The sequence below is a fragment of the Danio rerio genome, chromosome 17, assembly GCF_052040795.2.
Source record: "Danio rerio strain M-AB ecotype USA chromosome 17, GRCz13ab, whole genome shotgun sequence".
Classification (NCBI taxonomy): domain Eukaryota; kingdom Metazoa; phylum Chordata; class Actinopteri; order Cypriniformes; family Danionidae; genus Danio; species Danio rerio.
Genome location: NC_141037.1, coordinates 29,641,687 through 29,662,605, shown reverse-complemented (window position 1 = coordinate 29,662,605; position 20,919 = coordinate 29,641,687). Strand labels below are relative to the sequence as shown.

Here is a 20,919-nt window from a genome sequence, read left to right as displayed (position 1 = left end):
CTGCCTCATCTCCCATCCAAAGCCTGTAAGTTATCAGCCTCCCTCGGAGCTAGAGCTTACAAGGCTGCGGGCCAGGCTGCTTCCGCCCTACATGCGATAGCCACCTACCAGCGCTACCAAGCGCAGGCGCTGGCCGAGCTGCACGAGGGTGGGTCCAACCCAGGCTTATGAGCTTCGCACCGCATCCGACTTTGCTCTGCGGACCACTAAGTTCGCTGCGTGTGCGTTGGGGAGGACGATGTCCACACTAGTGGTCCAGAAGCGCCACCCCTGGCTAAAACTTGGTTGATATGCGCGAAGTCAACAAAGTCCTCTTTCTTGACTCCCCCATATCCCAAGCTGGCATGTTCGGCGACACCGTCTGTGAATTCACCTAGGGATTCGAGGCGGTGAGAGAGCAGTCTGATGGGGGATGTCACCTATCGGCAGGTCCGTAAGCCCGCTCCGCCTGCCGTACCATCCATATCTGCTCCTCGCCGAAGGCACCCGCCTACGAGAGCTGCACCGCACCTGCACACGCCTCTGGCGAAGCGAGCGCATCGAGCACCTCGGAAGCAGGCAGCCCCCCCTCCCCAGAACGCCACTAAGTCCGGCAACAGACCGCGAAGTGTCCCTGGGACAGGTCATCTAGGGAAGAGGGTACTTGCTCTTTCCCCGCTGGAGGGCGGGTCCCCATTTCCAACGGCACTTTTTACTGCCATGAAAACATCAATTTCCCCGGATGTGACAGCCTGAAATCTGCCAGTCTGAGACACTGTGCTCTCTAGCTCGCAGGTTCGGTGCGTTTCGCCAGTGGCTCACGAGCGCTGGTAGGACGGTCTCCTTTCTCCCACCCCTCGAGCCTCCCCTCCGGAGCTTGGGTGCGGAGTGAGAGGATCAGCACACCCACTTTGCGCTGCCCCACTGCTGGTACGTCAGCGATGACTCCATTAGCGAGAGCTCTGCCAGCCTGGTTAGCACGGGCCAGCCCTTCGCGGTGGCTCATACGCACAATCAGACTCGGCTATGCGATTCAGTTCGCGAAACGGCCACCCAAGTTCACGGGTGTGTATTCACCAGGGTCAGCCCCCTGTCCGCCCCTGTCTTGCGAGAGGAGATTGCTGTCCTCCTGGCGAAGGATGCAATCAAGCCGCTCCCTCCAGCCGAGATGGAGAGTGGGTTTCACAGCCCGCACTTTATCGTGCCCAAAAGAGCGATGGGTCACAGCCAATCCCAGATCTGCGCGTTTTGAACCGCTGTCTGCACAAGCTGCCGTTCGGAATGCTCACGCAGAAGCGCACCCTCCGGTGCGTTCACCCTCTGGGTTGGTCTGCAGCATTAGACCTGATGGACGCGTATTTCCATGTCTCCACTCTTCCTCGCCACCATCAGTTTCTGCGGTTTGCGTTTGAAGGTCGAGCTTGGCAATACAAAGTCCTCCCCGTGTCTCCGTGGGTCCTCACCAAGCACGCGGAGGGTGCCTTAGCGCCCCTTCGGCTCGCGGGCATCCGCATACTCAATTTTCTCGACAACTGGCTGATTTTTGCCCACTCTTGGAGCAATTGATTATGCACAGAGACAAAGTGCTGCGGCACTTTCACCTGTTGGGGTTTCAGGTCAACCGAAAAAAGAGCAAACTCGCCCCCGTGTAGAGGATCTCTTCTCTCGGGCTGGAGCTAGACTCGGTCACCATGGCAGCGCTCCTCTCCGGAGAGCGCGCTCAGCTGATGCTGTACTGTCTGAGAGAGCTCGACAGCAAAATAGGGTCAGGGACCTGGAGGCATTTTTCGGTCAGTGACTCGTGCCTGTAATTGGGCTGGCTTCTCCCACGTCCTGAGACCCCACCCGCAATATGTGCCCAAGGTTCCTACCACTCTGTTTTATACCAAGTAGTAAGCCTGCAAGCGCTGCCCCCAGAGGAGGCAGACCCAGCCCTTTCTTTATTTGTCCAGTTCGCGCCTTGCGTATTATCTGGACTGCACTCAGAGTTTAGATCATCTGAGCAGCTCTTCGTCTGTTATGGTGGTCGGCAGCAGGGAAGTGCCGTATCGAAACTAAGATTATCCTACTGGTTTGTGGATGCCATTCTCTCGCTTATCAGAGCGGTGGTGAGCAGTGTCCCCGAGAGTGCATGCGCACTCCACTCGGAGCATTGTATCCTCTTGGGCGCGTGCACACAGCGCCTCTCTAACAGACATCTGTAGAGCTGCGGGCTGGGCGACACCCAACACATTTGCAAGGTTTTACAATCTGCGAGTGGAGCCGGTTTCCTCAAGGGTATTAGGTAACCCTTGGTGATTGAGGAAACAACTCGGTGAAGGTGTTGAAACATGCTTGTTGCGCCATTTTCCCTAACACAGAGATATGTGCGCCTTTTTATCTGTCAGTAAAGTTCCCCGTCAGGTGAGCCCTGCAGATTCCTCCGAGGCCCCCAGCACTGACTCAGCGGAGGAGTCACTTGCTGGCCCACTGCATTGTAGGTCTGCCCACTGGTCAGCCTGCGTTTTGGGTATAGGTGACCGCTATGCAAGATCCCCACTAGGCGATCCCATATGCTTCCTCTGCCACGGTTCAGTCCCCCCTCTCAGGAAGACCCGTGTCTTCCCTCTCCGCAAACCACCTTTTATTATGCGTACTCCCCTCCTTAGGGCTAATTCATATGTATTTGCCATCATATCTCCCCACTGAGTTGCAGATGGCCTCCACAGCGTCCTCCCTATCGGGATTGCACGCTTCCCAACGTAGTCATATTTTCCTAGAATTATCTAGACACTCGCGACTTCCCAAAAAATATACCCAAATCCGTAAAACTTCCGTTGAAGAGGGATAAGTTAGGGCCAGGGACACGTTGGAGGACCACGCCTCCCATGATGTGGGTGCGTCACGCTTGCTTGACTATCCTCTCATCGGAGGCGTTGGTAAGGTGCAGTCATTATATCGTTTTCCATAGTTCTCTCAATACGTGGATTTTCTAAATCAAATCCACTAATAGCATTGGAGTTCCCCACCCGAAGGGGAACGCTCTGGTTACTAAAGTAACCCTCGTTCCACTTAGCTGTTAGCAAAGTCTCTTCAGCTTAAAAAGGATAGCGTCTGCTTGCTCCACCTGTGCTTATATGCTGGGTTAATTGGCAATGAAGCACACCTGCGCAAGCTTATGCTGCCAATTCATTGGCCCATTCCATACTCTTTCAGACAAGTGGCTTCTGAACCGAATCCTCCCAATACGTGGATTTTCTAAATCAAATCCACTAATAGCAATACTTTATTAACCAGAGCGTTCTACTCATATGATTGGTCATTGATGCGGGAAGAACAGACTGTCCAGCAAACTCACAAGCAGTGAATTGTGCACAATTATCTGATTTTTAGGTGTAGTAGCGTTTTATTTCTTGCCCTCGACTCCTTTGCCATAGTATTTTATGTGCATATTCTATGTATAATCGCGCATATCAGATAAATGACATCAGTACGTAATAACCGGTTAAGATCTATTACTGAAACAATATCGAACTGTTTCCATCTGCATCGCGGTACACAAAAGAAACAAATTATTTTGACACCGCTTATAGTTATATATTATTATTTTTGTAAAATGTAATTTATCATGCACTGTAAAAAATGTAATTCAGTTCAACAAAAAAAACATAATCCTTATTTTCTTTTGCTCTTTCTTGTTCACTCAAATTTTTAAAACATCAGCTGCACTGACTTTAAATTATTTTTCAGTAATACAAAAAAAAAACATTAGATTGGGTTAACAAGATAGTTTGTTTTCTAGGGAGGTGAACTACTCTGTAACAAAACTTTTTAAGTTGTGCCAACTGAACATTTTTTTGTCTGCGGCACTGAAATGTCTGAAGTTGAGTGAATGAAAAAAACACAATCCTTGACATTAAAGCGTGGGGAAAGGAGAGAGGAAAAAGATTGTTCTCGATGCAGGAATTAAACTCAGGTCACAGTGAACATTGGAGTGCCATATGTGGACGCATAAACCACTACACCATTGGCGCTGATGTGTACTCAATTTTTTAAAACATCAGTTGCACTGACCTGATATGTCTTAAATTGAGTGAACAAAGAAAAACTTTTGGAGAAACTGGTACTAAAAAATTATACACTATCAGAACAAACATATAGTTTAATTGAAAAAAATGTAAAGTATTACAAAGCATTATTCCCTGTTTGATCTGCTGGTTTTTACCCTTGTCTTGTTTACCATTATTGTTGTTTTACCTCCTGTCCTATTTCTAATTCTGTGTCTAATAAATGTTCTGTTAACATTTGTCTCTGTTATGCAAACTATGTTTGTTTGTTATGATAATGTATTATTTCTTAGCACCAGTTTCCACAAGAGTTTTGTTTGTTCACTCAACTTTAGACATTTTTGGTTAGTACAACTGATGTTTTCAAAAGCTCTGAAAAAAGTGTTGCATGCAGAACTGTTGCAAACAATTTATTTGTGTTGAATTTAAACAAACAAATTAAGTTTAATAATGTTCTACTTAACGTAAAAAAAAATTGAGCAAATATAAAGAATCATCTCTGAATAAATTTTTTCAGTGTACACGTTGGCACCAGTAATGAAGTGGTTAGTGCGTCGACAAGGCACTCAGGTGTTCACAGCGACCTGAGTTTGCTTCTCGCCTTGAGGTCCTACAGTACACTGATCCTTCCTGTCTCTCCTCTCCCCACGCTTTCCTGTCTACACTCTCTACTGTCCTATCAATTAAAGGTGAAAATGAATGAAGAATGCAGAGTACACCAAAAGGAAATAAGGGTTATGTTTTTTTGTTCTCTCAACTTCAGGCATTTCAGTTCTGCTGACAAAACATTTTTAGTTGGCACAATAAAAACATTTTGTTAGACTAGTTCACCGCTCCAGAAAACTAAAAAATAATCTTATGTTTACCCAACTAAATGTTTTTTGTATTACTGACAAATAATTTTAGATCAGTGCAACAGATGTTTTTGAAGTGAACAAGAAAAAGCGAAAGAAAATAAGGATTTTTAAATCGTTGTTGTTGTTGTTGAACTGTCTTTAAAAAAATTACAGCGTGGTTGTGAAGCACTTTATCAAATTTAGCAAACATAATGAAAACGAGAGAAATGTAAGTGCATAAAAATTATACAGCCTTCCTTTGGCTTAATCCCTACCATTTTAGATCTGTCTTAAGGACCAAAATAAAGAAGCTTTATTTTTATGATTTGTGTCATTGTCACTGTGTCAGATTGCACACCTTACATGGTAGGCTAACTAATATCGTAAATAAGATAGAATCATGGTGGCGCAATAGGTAGCACGAACGCTTAAGGTTGCTGGTTTGAGCCCTGGGTGGGTCAGTTGGCATATCTGTGTGGAGTTTACATGTTCCCCCTATGTTTGCGTGGGTTTCCTCTGGATGCTCTGGTTTCTCCCACAGTCCAAAGACAATTGTCAGCAAATTTCAGGGAATTAGAATTACAAAATCTGTAATTTTTATTGTGCAAAATTACAATAATAATAATAATATTAAAAGAAAAGATAAATAAAGAAAAAAGAAAAAAACTAAGAGGTCTGATTAATATAATATAATATAATATATATATATATATATATATATATATATATATATATATATATATATATATATATATATATATATATATATATATATATATATATATATATAAACTTTTATTTAAATCAGGTTCGTTAATAATGATTTGTTTGAATACATTTCTTTGTCATGCAAAAAGACAAATTCCTAGCACATATTTTACAATCTCATAATAAAAGCCTACGAATTTTAATTGGAGCCTTATTGACCTGATTCCATCCAGGCCTGTAATTTTGCTTAATCTGGGAGCTGTTTTTGCCACTGAGCTGCTTTCGGGGTCGAGCAAAGCGGATTTTAAAAGGAACATCCACTGAAATGAAAGCAGCGCTTGTGTTGATTAATGAATTAAAAGATGCCGTGGGATTTGCTTGTCAGTTCTGCTGTGTAAAATATTACGTAATTACAAGCAAACAAAGGACAGTCTCATTTCATACTTAATTTTGATGTGGTTCCTGGTTTATTCGGGGATATTTTATTTATTTATTTGCCTTCATCCGAGCCATTTATTTAATGTATCTCTCAAAAAAATACATCCAATTACATTTAGGAATTTTTTAGATTTGCACCAGTGCTATGGCAGAGAGAAGAGTACAATATTTAGGTACATGATGAGACGAATGTAATACATGTCACGGGAGAGCATGTCAGTAATCCTGTCAGGGCAGGCAAAGGGGTGGAACAGGAGATAATGCTTTTTCTCTTTCTCATTTCCCTGGTTATTTATACTGAAACATTTATATGTGGCTGTCTGAAAATGGACAGCATGTGCTCTGTGATATCTTGTCAAACATAAAACCCCTAAAATCGTTGCCCTTTGATGTGTTACCGGAACCTATAAATATCTAATGCATGCATATATTCTTACATTCAATTTATTTTAAAAGTGCAATTCCATTTCCGATGTGGATCAAACCTTTGTTCCTATATGTACATTTATATTCAAATGACAAAAACTTAGGCAAGTGTGTATCTGCTGAGCTCTACTTTCTAAGTTCTGCTTCATCTCTAATCCTCGATAAATCTGCACAGATCCATCATTACCATATGCAAAAAGAAACTGGAAAACTTGATGCATTATTAAGTTGAATGCAGCTTATTTCTTTAAGCTCTTGATATTGAATAATCTTGTGTAGGCAGACTTGATTATTGGCATTTTTTGACTGGCCACGTTTTTGTGTATCACTATGCATAGAAGCTTGCTTTCCTAATATAAAAAGGAAAGAAAGAAAAACTGCATCTTTCTATCGCACAGTAAAATCTCACAATTTACACCTTTCTTTAAAGAATTGCAAATTTGTAACTCAGATTTTAAAGTTAATATATAAACTTGCGAATTAACTTCTTATAATTCTGTGTAACACACAACTGACTTCTAAAATACAGTATTGTGTGATATAAATCAGGATTTTAATATAACTCTGAATTGCAATAAAAATGTCATAATTCAGATATCTCACAATTTAGATTTTTTCTTGCAATGCTAAACAAATGCTAAAACAAAAATGGTAAAATCATGAGTAACTGTGAGATTAAAAGTAGGTTTTTCAATCAATTTATTTTTAATCAGTGGTGGCAATTTATTTTTAATCATATTTTAAATGTGTAAACAGTTAGAAACTGCGTAACTACCATTGTTTTAATTTAAAAATGTATTTAAAATAATTTAAAATGGTTCTCTTAAAAACGTTAAACTTAAAGAGCCTTTGGGGAACCTCAAAAAGTTAATTTATGGCTTTGCTAAAAAAACATAATTTTTGGAATTAAGGTTTTAATTTTTAAGAATGTTAACTTTCTTCTTAACTTTTTCTTTTTATATGATCTTCAACATCATGACCAATTACAGTATATTGATACAATTGACAGCTTCAGTGTTTAATTTGACCACATATGGTAATTAATTTAAACTGGACAAAACAGATTTGCTACTGTAAATAGCTTTGGTCTGCCTGTCATGTTAAATGCTAAAATTGTTTTTGTTTTTATCTTATGTGTCAAGTTTGTTCTGATTATTTTATGATGTGAACAAAATAGATGTCTTCATAATATATAATAAAAATAGTAATTATTATGATTATTATTATTATTATTAGTAGTAGTATTTTCATCATCATCATCTGGCAAATGTAGAAATACATAAAAATCCTCTTATGAACATTTTTAAGAATTTTAAAGCATTCTTAAAAAAATAAATAAATAAAACAATTCAGGACCCATGCATCAAACTTTAGGAATCTAAAGTTCAGCCTGTCAAAATAAATCTTTATTATTTATTTATTATAAAATTACACATCCATGTCCAACAAATGTCTGAAAACGTAAATGTCAGAAATGTCAAAGCATCTATAAGATGCTGGGAAAAGGGCAGAGCTTCATTCACAGGGAAGCAGAACACAATGAAACATGTTAGATTACATTTTGACACATTCCGGGTATTCAAAGCAAAACTATTTGATTTATGAATACAGTATTTGGTTTTCTTTTTGGTCAGAACATATGAAGTAATGACAAGGAAATATTTTGTGTCAATTACAAGTTGTCAATGTGTTAAATCATTTATTTTAAATTAATTGTAGATGGTTTTTAGGAGTATGAAAAAAACGAATAATAATTACATATATGAATTAAACAAATTCTCCTTTTCAACAGCCTATAAATCCTAATTTGTCACTGAACCTTGTCTTGACAGTGTTTCGCCATTGTCTCATTTTAGTAATAATGTGTGTCATGCTAAAATCTCCTCAAGCCCTGCCAGGCTGTGCTTATGTATGTTTATGTTTGTGTGTATCCTTGAGATCTAAACATGACTCTGTCACCATGCTGTGCTGCTAATATCTGAACTGATACTAAGCATCCAGCACTCGACGGGAGGTGAAGAAAATGTTCATAGCATGCAGAGAGGAAGACTGTTTGATCTCCATATTCTCTGTCCACTGGAAATCTGATGGTCCATCGACATTAGAGACATTAGATATGTTGGGTTAAGTTCAGAAATGCATTGAGGAAATCCAATGAAATGCCAACATTTCACGTTTCAGTTCAGCTCCTAAAACTATTTAATTTTCATGCTCTGCTGAATTCAACTGACATAACCAAAAATTCACCACTGTGATATGAACAACTCCTAGTATGCTGAAACAGATGTTTCTAAACTAAACCTGGATGTGCCAGCAATCTCATTTACTTTTATGAAACTATTATATGTCATCTAGAAAGAGAGGCCATATTATCAGCTGCCAAACTGATTCACATTCATCATCTGGATCACTGGAATCTCACTCATGGTCTCAACCTGAACTGATTCGATGTTTTTAAGTTGTTAGATATCCCAGTTCAGTACATTTTTAAAAGAAAAATCACCACAGAAATTTCTATTACAGATCACGTAATAAATTTAAAGGCAAATGACAGCAGTATTGACAACCAAGCCATTACACAAAGTCTAGCAAATGGTTCCCCAGCTTCCCTGACCGATGTTTATAGCATTTATCTTCAAGAAAAATTGAGACAAGTGATTAAACTACAGCTTTTGCTGGCAAGTCTAACAATTTCATTCAATGGAGATAATGAGAACACTCTGTAAGATCTCGATGGTATGGCTTGTAGAAACTAATGGAAATTGAAATCTATAAGAAGAAAACTCTCAGGGTAAGCTATTTCAGGACAAAAAAATTATTGGAAAGGTAACCTATGTTTTGCTGAATTTAGAAAACTAACGAGTCTTTCCTGAGTCACCCTTTATTTTGCATCAGTTATGAATGAATACTCTGGCACTGGATTATGTTTTTGCTCATTAGATAACTATTCACAGGTAAGAACCTTGAATACTTGTGTTTATAGCTTTGCCATTTCCAATTATTTCTGCGGGGTAGCATATTTTACATCTTATCTTAGCAAAAATAGCCCCTTAGAAAGAACAACTAAAGTGAACAACCATTTCCAAGAGAAGGCGGCGACCTCCATCCTGCTGCTTGTATAACTTAATTAAAATGAGCTAAAGCAATGCCATTCTTGAACATTTTGTCACATCTTAAATTTGATTAAGTTCAATCCAATTAAATTCGTAAATTAGAAGTTGACTAAAGCTTTTTGTGTTACAAGCACGTCTGTTATTTGCATTTTCAGTTGAAAATTTATAATAGATTTCTAGCTAACAACACACTTTGAATAGGACCCAATTGGTAGAGTAAATGTTGTAATTAATTGATTTTGTGTAAGGTGATTGCATTTTTCTAGCAAAGAAACTTTGGCATTTGTTTATTGGGGATGTATTATATTTTTTAACATATAAACTGCATTTAGTGTGAAATACAATTTTGTGCATGAACGAAATCCAAAGCGTCCACGCCATAGGAAGTATTCTTTATATCAGTAAGCACCATTTTAATAAACTCCCTCAAACAGTTTGATTGTAGTTCTTGGCTCTTTGTTCACACCATGCCATAATTACCATAATTTTCAGATGACAACACATGGTGCTCTGTGCTGTTCTCAGCCTGGGAATTATTATATTATTTTTCTGGAAACACTTTCAACACCTAAATATAATGCCTGAATGAGTCAGGTGGGTACATTATACATAGCTTTTAGAATACTCTTAGTTTATGAGGGCACAATTATTTTTGCTCCTTTTTCAGAGAGTGAAATTCAACACCTTAAGACATTTTTAAGACTATTTCCATACATTAAGACCTTATAACCACTTTTCAACCGGAAACACTGGCGAGATTTTAACTTACAGTGTATTAATGAATATTAATGTAAAAAACGCATCCAAAACTAAAACATTATTTATATGCTGAATAAAAAATCTATTAAATCTAGCTAACTCAGCAGGTTGGTGCTCATAAAACCGCAGGACACCCTGTATTTCTAGTATTTTATAGTGATACAGATGACTTATTTGTTAGCTGTTTGCGCTTATAACCGAATGTGATCGTGAACTTGTGTGTTTTTCATAAAAACTCCTTTTATCTGAAAACTGATAAGGCTTTTAAATAAAACAAGCTGGATAAAGAACAGTGTTGCATGTAGGTTGTATTTCTTTGCTGGTGTTTTCACAGTGATTTGCTTGCATGAGATAAAATTTACCCAGATTACTGTCAAAAATGTAATTATAATCATATTATGAGGGTGCATGAGGTGTTATTTTAATCATACTATTAGAATATAATGTTGTTTTGACTTTAATAGAGCAGCCAAAAATCATTCCTCAGAATATCTTCTTTTGTACTGTGTTTTTAGATGAACTGTGCCTTTAAGTTAGACTATGCTATGAGACTTCCCGAAGCCAGAAAGCCAGACTGGGCAGATTTTTGTCATTTCTGTGTGCTGTATGCATCAGATGGGCAGTGAACAGGCAGTGGGTGGTTTGAATGTCGTCTGAAGACTATCATTGTACCGAAGCGAATGGTCTTAACCCAGCCTCAGGTCTGTGTAATTGCATGAGTTGTCTCGGTGCTGAATGACCAGAGTCTTAAGATTCTGCAAGAGGTTGAGTCACGGCAGTGGGACTGCTGGGTTTGTCAATCACCCATAACTCATTCTTACAGCAACCTAGAGACAAGATCCGCCTCTGCATCCAGACAATTTATCATAGCACCGTCACTAAGATTGGTAGCATAACGGAGGTGGTGGAAATCGACCGACATAAGTTTAGATGACTCGTTACAAGTTTGTGCCACAAATCACAGAAAGTGTCCACACAACTAGGTTATATTTTGGTGCAAAGAGACTACTCTATTTGACAGTTTGTCTATTTTTAAATGAGAAAAAAAATAATTATGCAGGAAGTTGTTATAATAATTAGATATTTTCCTTCACTTACTTGTTCAGTGTTAGCAAAATGGTTCGACTTTGCTTACTAATCAATACTTTGTACTTTATCTAGCTTTCCCCATTCTCATATTTTTTTGGAGACGTTTGATGGTCTTGTGGGGATTGACCTGTGCAGTGAACAGGGACGGACCCTTCTTCATGTTGTCAGTGAAGACAAATGGAGGTCACTTGTGGCAGATTCATCCTCTCTTTGGTGGAATGTGTGCTCATATTTGACAGAGCTCACCTGTGAACACACAAATGCATTGCCATTTATAGAAATCCTTCCATTGCTGGTATCTACTGAGGGCTTGGATGTTATAGTGGTTCGTCCTTCCCATTTTATTACAAGGACTACTTTGAATGTGTCCTTGTTTAATATTATATAGTAATAATATATATATTATTTTTATTATTAATATTATACCACTTAAAAGTTGCTGAGATGTTAGATGTTTTTAACAACATTTGCCTGTATGTTTTTATCTTATGCTCACCATGAAAGGTCACAATTCTTTCAGTTAATAAAACATGTAATTTTTTTTCTTTCTTTTTTTGTTATTTTAGATGGCAAAGCTCAAGTTGAAATAGTCATTAGATGAGTTTTCAGTGTCCTTCAGTGGTTCTTCAAAAATCTCACAGAACCATTATCTATTTTATCTAATCAATTTTCTCTTTTTTTCATTTGTTTTTGGTATTTCTTGTAAATATTAAAGAATAAAATGTGTTGACAGGTTTGAACATTTGTGTAAAAATGTAGCAACTACAGATATTCACTGTCTTTTTTATCTTTTGGCACTAGGGGATCAAACTGTTCTTCTTTAGTGTGTCAAATTATTTTATGTCAGAATAAATCTGTTATATGTTTGTTTGTTTAGGTTTCTAATATATCTAACATAGTTCCTATAATAATAAAATGCAGAGGTTATGACTCTAATGATTCTAAGCATCTATTTTTCATAGAAAATGTTTTATTTTTGTTCCAGTCAGTGTGCTTAGATTTGCTCTTAAAAAAATATTACAAAAACTTTATTAGTAAACAATTAATAACATTTCTGATTCACCAAATCAAGCTTCAGACCTTTGTAATACAAATCATGAATCAGGGTTCGAAATTGTGACCATTCTCGTCACATATGGGCCCGGAATTTAAGCTATGCGACCTTATAATATATTTAAGAGCATTTGTGCGACTGCATTTAATGGTTGTAGTGCGACCTGTTTTTTTTTTTTTCTAAAAACGTGCTAAAAATCGGTCTTCCCTGCTACTATATTGGGTCATTTTAGATGTCAATCACTCAAGACTTTCCGCTGTCAGATGACAGGGAGCTTTTGTGAACACAGGAAATGCAAATGACTGAAGAGTGAAAAGTACACCGAATCACGATGCATTGCATTCACTGCGTGTTCAGCACAAATGTCCGCTAAATGTAAAATCTAACACTGTACACACATTGCCAAAGAAGCTAGCCTTTACTAAGTTTAAACTAATGCGGCTTAAATAAAGAACAGTATTGCGCCAGCAGTCATCTGAAGAATCCTGCTTTGTCTGGCCCCTCATATATTGGGTCAGCTGACTCGACTGCTTTCCACAAACACAGAAAATAGAAAATCAGCGCATAATGAGACTAAGCATTAAAATGACACAAACCGAAACCAAACTTTTAAAAGTGAGACTTTTCTTCCCTTCTTTTGTCCATTCTTTCTTGAGATGTATATTATTTTTCTATTTAATTACTGATGACCGGTTTTCAGCTTTCAGCCTTAAATTGAATGATTATTATAATCTTTTGTTTGTTTTGTAGCAGAAATACTATTTATTAAACTGACATGCATTTAAAAACAATAGTACAAAATAAATATTTCTCACTGCAATGCTTCATTTGTGTTTGATGCAAACCATTAATTTATTTTTCATAAAGTAACAGTAGGACTTTTTATAGCAGATTACTCACACTCAAATACAGTCAAGGCAGCATGAAAATGAGAAATGTAATTCATTGTTAGTATAACTCACATCAGCATCATTAATACTTTATAATTATAAGACATTTATTTTGAAATTATTGCACAAATATTAAATCATCACAGCATTAGTTAGATGGCTGTTTCTGGTTTTTGTTAGTGCTAATTGATGTTGTTTTTTAAACACAATAAACCCCTAAAATACAATTTGCAGCGGTGTTCCTTCATTTTTGGTGGGTGCTCCTAAATTTTTTTTGGTGCTCCTATATTTAAAGTTGGGAGCGCTGGTGCTACCAAGTAAAAAAGTTAATTTCAAGCCCTATGAATTGTCAAATTCAGCAGCATGATCCTCAAAGTTCAAGTAATGTACACCATCCTGTAAAAACCTGACCTTATTTAAAAGAAACTTGCCATCTATCCCCTTCACCTTTTGCTGTATTTCACATTCGCTGAAATTAATGCTATATTAAAATCCCAATGCTGTGATTTCCATTCAATTCCATCTTGTTACAATGGAATTTTCCTCAGTCGTAGAGCCACTGCTGATGTACTGCAGTATTTATCTCTGCCACCGCAGTGATATAGCCAACTGTTTTTACTTTTGTCTGTCTGTTAGAGCCAGGAGGCACAGATATAAGAAAAGATCATTTAGAGCTCAGAAGAATTTCCTAGAAGTCTAAAACTGGGGCAAGACCACCTTTTCAGTTTCTTGCAGACAGCTTTGCAATAAAAGGGCAGTGCATTCTGCATTTGCAAGATTAGCTCTGCACAATCGATATAAACCTGGGCTTGTACATTATACTGGTATTTAACCGAACCAAATAAAATTTATCATGTAATATAATTATAATTCTAGTACCTGATCCAGATGAAAATGCGCTACTGATCAGCACATTTCAGCAGTATTGAGATGGAGAGTAAACGTTAAGGCACTGATTCTTGTGATGTGTTAAATATGTTTTAATGGATTTAACAAACTGACATTTAGAACTGTTTGATTTAGCATTATTTCTGGAAGAAAAAAAGGTGATTTGCCCACATGGTATGGCAGAATTAGGTTTAAGAGAAGCAAAAGTAAGTGATTTACATTTTAATAACTTAGTTTACTGCTAATTAACTAATTAATTTACTGCTAATTTACATTAATTACATAGACACACACACACACACACACACCATGCTAAATTACACTAATACAGGGGTTAGGCAATAAACTGAATCCCTTATTTTTAGACCAAAATAATTCATTAGTATGGTGTAAGGCCTCCTTTTGCAGCCAATACAGCATCAATTCGTCTTAGGAATGACAGATGCAAGTCTTGCACAGTGGCCAGAGGAATGCTAGAGTTATTCTGGCATTCCCTGGCAGTGGAACACCCATCTAGCACAAGTATTGGGCCTAGAAAATGCTTTGTATGGAAGTAGCCATCAGAATAAGGGTTCACTGTGGTCATAAAGGGAAGGACATGGTCAGCAACAATACTCAGGTTGGCTCTGGCGTTGACACAATGCTCAATTGGTACTAATGGGGCCAAAGTGTACCAAGAAAATATCTCTCACACCAGTACACCTCCACCAACAGCCTAACCCGTTGATACAAGGCAGGATGGATCCATGCTTTCATGTTGTTGATGCCAAATTCTGACCCTGCTATCTGAATGTTGCAGCAGAAATCGAGACTCATTAGACCAGGCAATGTTCTTCCAATCTTCTATTGTTTAAGTTGCACCCAGTATGGTCTTCTGCTGCTGTAGCCCATCTGCCTCAAGGTTTGAGGTGTTGATGATATTCTGCATACCTTGGTAGTAATGAGAGGTTATTTGAGTTACTGTTGCCTTTATATCAGCTCGAACTAGTCGGGCCATTCTGCTCTGACCTCTGGCATCAACAAGGCATTTGCGCAAACAAAACTGCCACTCACTGGGTATTTTCTCTTTTTCGGACTATTCTCTGTAAACCCTTGAGATGGTTGTGCGTGAAAATCCTAATAGATCAGCAGTCTCTGAAATACTCAGAACAGCCTGTCTGGCAACAATTACCATGGCACATTCGAAGTCACTTAAATTACCTTTCAAACCCATTCTGATGCTTGGTTTGAACTGCAGAAGATCATCTTGACCATATCTACATGCCTAAATGCATTGAATAATGTGATTGGCTGATAAGACATTTGCATTGGACAAACAGGTGTACCTAATAAAGTGGCAATAAATTTTCAACCTAAGAGAGAATGCAGAGATGCATTCAAAAACATATTTTAATTCAAAGACATAATATAACATTCTGTATTTATTGACAACTCTAGTTGAATTTCATCAGCTGCCGAGGCTGTTGCCTAAGGTATTCATTTAAAATCACTAGTACTGGAGGCTGGCATCTTATTACAGCCAAAATTATCAATGCAACCTCATTTTAAGCAAAGCTTTTGAGGCCTGATCTATCCCATCACAGTGTGGCTCTGCATAAACCTAGACTGCTGTAGCAGATGGTAAACTTCTGTTTGTCTTGTTGATATGCATAATGCAGGATTAGATGTTCTGCAATGCAAAAGCAATGGTATGTTGAGATTGTGCCATATGATCCACTTAGTACTGATTGCTGTTTTCTTCATGTACCTTTCTAACATCTGGGCTCTATAGTGGAAGCATGCAAATGAGTATCTGCAGTACACACCGGGTCAGACTCTCAAAAGCATTCAGCGCTTTGAAATGTGCCTGTGACGGCAGTGTGGTGGGATTAACGCTATACTTTTGCATGCATACGGACTCTATTGCTGTCTCTTTTCATTAAAGTGTCTCCTCTGTTCTTAGAAGTACTCCGTTTCAAAGAAAGGGTTTTATCAGCTCTTTATGTAACACTTAAGAGAGTTTTATGTGCGTTGCAAAAGCAGGTGCATTACATTTACAAAAGGACGACTGAAAGAAGAAACACTCAACAAGATATTATTGCTATTTGTAAAAGATAAATTGCATTTGGTTACAGTCAAGATGCCGTCATTACCTCTGGCTATTCCAAACTGCCAGAAAGTCCTGTCGTCATAGAAAAGAACACATCGGCAAAGTGATTTACTAAGCAATCACAGAATGAAACGGGACAAATTGGTGCTCTCATCTATCCAAACAGACAGGTTAAACCGCAGAGACTCTCATTAGAAATTCCCTACAGCATGTCAGTGTTTGCCGCTCTGGGCTGCCATGCCCTCAGGTTTGAGATCTGTTACATCCATAACCTTCATCAGCACTTACTTATCTACCAAATTACACATGCAAAATAATCAGGCAGTTGTTCTTCGGTAGAACACTTGCAAGAGACAGATTAAAAATATATATAAATAAATGGTAATAATGGTAAGGTATCTCCATCATCTGCTTGTGAACAGCTAAATCAAAATGCATCTTAATACAAGATGTAAACAGGATCTATATATAAAAGCAGTTTGTTCAAAACATTTTTTGGCAATATACATACTTTAAAAGGAATAAACTTTCAGTGTTTAGACGATATCTAGATCGTTTATGTCATATTAAAGGTCACATATTAGGTCTTTAATATAACATGATTTATTCTTTCACTACTGTCATTTGTTCTATCTACAAATAGCTGTGCAGTGCTTCTGTTTGACCATATTCTAGCATCTTTATGAAGACAAAAACTCAGTTTGATCAATCTCTACAACAATTATAATTGATTATTAAGCAGAGTCCCTGTTAAAAGTGTATCAACTGGTAACGTGTTAAAATTCATTGCATGCTGCTGCTACTGCAATGCAAAATTCTGCCTTTTGGTTCTATTGAAAACATGCATGGTTTAATGAGGCGGATAGGAATGATAGCGCAATCTCTTGGGTTTAATATAGAGACCGGAGTCCACTGTTCATCAAAATTCAACTACTTATTCTCTGTCTCAGAGAACATGGAGTAAGTTAATTCATAGACCAATTACACAAGCCCTCAGAGGAAACTAAGTAACAGATGCAAGAGATGCTGGGTATGTAAAATGCGGCAAAGAGTTTTTCCTCAGCTTGGACCACTTTTGACTCTATGGATCAAAACAGTTTTTATTTTTACAAAGTGCTCATTAGTTTAGCTTAACTAATTTGTCTAACAACATTCATTAGCATTTCTATCCATTTTGTCTGTCGTTTCCACCGTGAAAATAAAAATTTTATTTTACTCTTTGATTGTGCAATATTAATATTAATACATTTAATTAGACATTATTTATTGCACAACATGCGTACATATAGTGTATCTAAATATGTAAATAATAAATAAATAAAATAAAGCAAACAGCTGAAATTCATTCATCAGAATAAAAAGTGCCTGCTGTGGTAAAAGCATGAAGGCATCTGTTATTACTGCTCATGCTGCACAACGTACTGTCCACATGTTTAATGTATCCAGTACATTTAGATTCCATTCAAATTCACACCTGTGTCAGCACTCAAACTCACAATAGAGTCTACGGGGAATAAATAAACTCTCACACACCTGCCTTAGCAAAACTGCTCACTATCATGTCAACCAATGGCAAACATCAAATGCCTGATGTTATATTACACAGATGATTCTTGTAATCATCCAGTGCGGTTTCCTATAACTGCTGCTCGGCTACAGACAATCCATCTGTCTGAGTGTAAGCAGAAGAGTGTGTAACTGTCAGGCACAAAGGATTTAGATCTTCCTCTGTAAAGAACAATGTTGTAGTTGAACGCCTCTGCGGTTCTGAACACAAACCCTTTCTAAAGGGCTGCAGTGAACTGAAATGTGAAATGTGGATCCGATAAAATGTATTCAACCTTTTCTCTATCTATCTATCTATCTATTTATCTATCTATCTATCTATCTATCTATCTATCTATCTATCTATCTATCTATCTATCTATCTATCTATCTATCTATCTATCTATCTATCTATCTAAACTTGTTAAAGATTTACAGGTTGTTAAATATGTGACTTTACTATGTAACATTCTGTCTAAACTCCACTTCCACAAAAGGAGATCAATGCCTACTTCTACATCACTGCCTGATTAGCTCCACCCACCAATTCCAGTATATAGTTGGTAAATAACAAGCAAACACAAGTATATGCAGAAACTAAACAATAAAGATACAAAGCAGACTACAGCATGCTGTGCAGTGGATTTGGAAAATATAGATGAAATATATTTTTCATGAGGTTCCAGACTGCATCAGTAAAATCTTCATCAATTGTTCACTTTCATTTACTGAAGATCTGTTTATAAACAAGGCACAATTCGGAGCTGGATTTTCAGAAGAAAAAATAAAAAAAAGAAGATGCTTTTCTGACTATATTGACAGTAATGTAGCCCCATACAAAAGCACGAGGACCTGTTTTTATTACTTAACATTTTTACATGTCAGTTGCCTTCTACTTTTAAATACTTAATTTTAATGTGAAAACCTTAATACTATACTCACCCACTATCCTTCGGCTTAGTTCCTGATTTATCAGGGGTCACCACAGTGGAATGAACCACCAATTACTCTGGCATATATTTTATGTGGTGGATGCCCTTCAGCCACAACCAATACACCATCCAGTGTATAGAAAAACAGCCATACAGACTCATTCTATTTGCCAATTGTGTTTACCCAATTTAACTATATAGCATTTCTTTGGACTGTGGAGTACCGGGAAGAAACCCTCGCAAATACAGGCAGAATATGCTAACCATTGAGCCACCGTGCCACCCCACCCACCTTGATATTTTAACAATTAGATTTCTATCAGGTTTATCTGAATCAGGCAATGTACATTATTGATACTGACCAGTGAGTACAGAAAAACATCTTGGCAGCAAACAGTTCACCAATGCCTAAGCGGACTTATCAAATATCAGAAAGTAACCATTCATACATCCTATTATGTGACTAATTACCATTAAAATAAATGGAGTAATCTTTGATGGTCATACTACCAATTTAATTAACGAACATTATCAGGATTTTTGCATAAAGTGCTGTGTAATTAAGACATTTATTCAGACTGTTTTCATGATGCAGGTGTTCATGATTTATTTCAGACGCACAAAATCATTGAACTTCACGAGCAGTGTCATTGCTCTCCCGCAAAGCTATTACAAGAGGACATGAAGAAAACTATTTATAGAGGATATATTACTGTCAGACAGTCAGTTGAAATAATATACAGTAAACGTAAAGACGTTTATATAGGATGCAAGATAATGAACCTTGCCCTTGAAGAGTTACTCGCCATATTTTATGGACACAAACATGCATGCACAAGCTGGTAATTAGATTTTTTTTTCTCCCATTCAGAGTGAAGAGTTTGATGAGGAAATGACCGTGGTACTTGATGAAGTGTTGCTGTGGAGAAGGCCAGCACCTTCACTTTCACGATGAAGCTGTGATTTACTTACCATGCTCTGCGTACAGTTAATGGCTGCAAGGGACATAATGACATTTGACTACATCTCCCTCCTCTCTCTCTCCCTCTCTCGCTCTTTCATTTTCAACCTTCAGAAAAGTTTCCTCATCATCAAATAAGCATGTACTTTCACATCTAATCCTTAATTTACTTTCCTCACAACTCTTTCTCATGGAATGATATTAGAGTTCAGGATTGTGGTATTTAAATCACTTATAAAGATCACTTCATATTACAATATTCATTATTCAACTGAACTTCATATTCTCAAGGATCAAATGCTGTTTTAAAAATGAGCTCTTTCTAAAAATATTAAACTGGTAATATGAATTGATTCATTTTATTCCAACAGAACATTTTCTACATTCATCCATTTTAAACCTGTCTTTATATTTACACTTTATTTATTTTTTAAAATGCCATATACAAAGATGGTTTAAAGAAAATGGATATCTGTAACAACTGATTAAACCTTCAGAATAATTTGTGGAACTATTAGAGGCAAGCAAATAGTGTAGCATTAAAAATAAAATTTACTTAAGTGTCCAGCAGTAGTTTTAACATCTTAGTCTTGCCTCCTTTGAAGTTGCACACTTTAATTTAAAGTCTGCACAATACAGTTGCTTGAATTCCTTGAATTTAATTGGGCGAGCAGATTTCCAAGAGTGCTGATAAATTAGACTAACAGCATTGGGACTAATGAACAGAAGGGGGTGACAATCAGTGTAAATGCATAAAGACTGTGATTCAAGTGAGTGAGTCACTGAATCATTTACTCAGAGTCAAACACACTAGTTCATTCGGGGGTGAAACATTTACTGTGTTGCTCAAAAACACTACAAATTCTGTCTGGAATTTCAAGTTATACTCAAAACAGACAATATGCTGTGTGTTGAATAAAATCAATATTCATCATTACACCTTCCTTCAGCTTGGTTCCTTTATTCATCAGGAGTCGCCATAGCGAAATGAAGTGCCAACTTATCCAGCATAAGTTTTACACAGTGAATGACTTTCCAGCTGGATCCAAGTACAGGGAAACACCCATACACATTCATATAGTTAATTCATATAACCTAAACCACATGTTTTTAGACTGTGGGGGAAACTGGAGTACCCAGAGGAAACCCACACCAACACGGGGAGA

The 20,919-nt window shown here is 37.5% G+C and overlaps 1 protein-coding gene across 14 annotated transcripts in view; it reads right to left on the bottom strand.

Annotated features, from left to right (window-relative positions):
- The window catches only part of mdga2a (MAM domain containing glycosylphosphatidylinositol anchor 2a), a 347,889-nt gene that overhangs the window by 312,249 nt on the left and 14,721 nt on the right, over window positions 1–20,919 (bottom strand). For 4 of the 14 annotated variants that reach the window (XM_087290664.1, XM_087290652.1, XM_087290648.1 and 1 more), the window contains exon 3: window positions 11,522–11,640. The exons of 7 other annotated variants lie outside the window; for them this stretch is intronic. The gene's annotated coding sequence lies outside the window, so the exon portion shown is untranslated. Of the gene's footprint in view, window positions 1–11,403; window positions 11,641–20,919 lie in introns of all 14 variants that reach the window. 3 more of the 14 variants (XM_087290651.1, XM_087290657.1, XM_087290653.1) reach the window with 2 other exon arrangements.